Source organism: Pseudorca crassidens, chromosome 5 (assembly GCF_039906515.1).
Source record: "Pseudorca crassidens isolate mPseCra1 chromosome 5, mPseCra1.hap1, whole genome shotgun sequence".
NCBI lineage: Eukaryota > Metazoa > Chordata > Mammalia > Artiodactyla > Delphinidae > Pseudorca > Pseudorca crassidens.
Window position 1 is genome coordinate 125,396,213 of NC_090300.1, and position 2,299 is coordinate 125,398,511.

Here is a 2,299-nt window from a genome sequence, read left to right on the forward strand (position 1 = left end):
TTTTATATACTTCTCTAATTCAGAATACTTTTCATTACATTTTACTATATTGAAAATTTGGCATGTATGCATCTATTTCAGTGCCTTAAAATATTTTGAAAGCAATATTTTGCTAATGATTAATGAACTTTTTTTTTTTTTGGCCACGCCACAGGGCATGTGGGATTTTATTTCCCCGACCAGGGGTTGAACCCGTGCCCCCTGCATTGGAAGCACAGAGTCTTAACCACTGGACCACCAGGGAAGTCCCAAACTTTCTCTTAAGGATGAAGTATTTAAAAGGATCTGTGAAATAACTTACACTTGTTTGTTATAAAATAGTTACATACAGGTGCATTTGTTACTTTACTTTGGTAAAGTCATTCAGTTTGAGAAGCAACAAACATTATTAGGTGCCTTTAGTTTGCTAGGTACTTTAACCAATGTTGCTTTCATTTAATACTGAGAAATGTTTATATCTGATATTTTGATAGGCACCAAGTTTTATATTTTTTTAAAGATATTTTTGATGTGGACCATTGCACCCCCTGAATTGGAAGGTGAATTCCCAACCACTGGACCACCAGGGAAGCCCCAAGTTTTATATTTTTTTAAGATATTTTTGATGCGGACCATTGCACCCCCTGAATTGGAAGGTGAATTCCTAACCAGTGGACCACCAGGGAAGTCCCAAGTTTTATATTTTTAAGTGACTAAATCTAATAAAATGAAACAGATTTACTAAAACAGGTCAAAAGATAAGACAGGAGATAAGGTATAAAACCAAAGCACGAGGACTGCTCGTCATTTACACCTGATAATGTACACCCAAGGGCTGAGAATCTCACATCTCCTTCAAATTCAAACCTCACACTTTGTTTTTGTTGCTGTTGTTGCTTAAGGTTTTTAATAAGCTAACCCCAGGAGTGTGGTGGGTCTGCCCTGCACTCGATAGTGCGTGCCGCCAGCCTGTGCCGCCAGCTGGGACCCAGCATTGCCAACTACCTCTGCCACATCTGGGCTCCTCCTGCGCTGTCCCTTCTCAGCATGTAATTAACTTACTTGACAGCGTAGGCAAGGCTGCAAACTCAACGATAACAAACAAGGTCACCAGGGCGCCTTCCAGGACCTTGGTGCAGATTGGCCTGCTTTAGCCCAGCAAGGTTAGGCCCACCCAACCACATAGAAGAGCTGAAGCACCTTCTGGCCATGGTGTATGTCCCTCTCTGTCTGGAACCATGTCTTGGAAGGGGAAAGTCTGGGGTCTGCTGCTGAGTTCGTCTTGTGCTATATGTTTTCAATTTCCTATATGACTTCAGCAGTAATTCAAAAAAGACATTGTCTTTTAGTTAAACATTAAACTTTGTGCTGGCGGTTGTCTTTTGCTGAAGTCCCACGTTTCTGTACTGCCCAGGCAGGATGGTGGATATGGACTAGGCTAGGTTGTCTGTGGGGAAATCCATGATGAAAAGACTCAGCTTTGTATTGCACTTGAACTTTCCATTGGGAGTTGTATAAATACTAGGAGGTTTAAAAGAAAATTCTCTGGAAAAAAATTAGTTGTCCATGATAATAACTACTTTCACAAGGAGTCATCTCAGGACTTTGGTGCATATACAGTAGTCTTTTGGTATCTGCCAAGGATTGGTTCCAAAACCCCACAGAATCAGAGGATGCTCAAGTTCCTTATTTAAAATGGGGTAGTGTTTGCATATAACCTATCAACACCCTCCCCTATACTTCAAGTCATCCCTAGATTATTTATAATACCTAATAATGATATAAATACTTTGTAAATAGTTGTAAATACAATGTAAATACTATGTAAATAGTTGCCCCCATGGTGGCAAATTCAAGTTCTGCTTTTTGGAATTCTCTGTAATATTTTCCCCAGTATTTTTCATTTGTAGTTGTTTGAATCTGCCATGCATAACCTTATGGATGCAGCTGAACTGTAGTGCCATTCAAGAATATTGGAAAGGAGGAGCTCAGCACACATGTAAGGTACCAGTCTTTCTAAATTGGAAGATAGTCCTGTTTCAGTCTCTGGGTTGCTGTTTTTGGAGCTCTCTTATTGCTCTCTTTGCTCATCTCACTCCATTGCCACTGTGCTCAGGCTGTCAGTGGTAGGGCTTGGAACAGAGCCCCAGCTGGAGAGCCACACAGTGCTGGGACCAAGTCCAAAGCACCACTGCAGTGCTGCCACCTCCAGATTCATAGTTTTGCAAATGGGTATCCAATGGACCCACTACACTACCAAAGCCAAATTCTTCCCCATTTCACTGTATATCAAATTTTTAATGTCAGATTTCTGGGCACT

The 2,299-nt window shown here is 40.9% G+C and overlaps 1 pseudogene; it reads right to left on the reverse strand.

Annotated features, from left to right (window-relative positions):
- Window positions 1–1,021: 1,021 nt before the first annotated feature.
- Window positions 1,022–1,593, reverse strand: LOC137224320 (ubiquitin-conjugating enzyme E2 J2 pseudogene; annotated as a pseudogene).
- Between the last annotated feature and the right edge of the window lie 706 nt (window positions 1,594–2,299).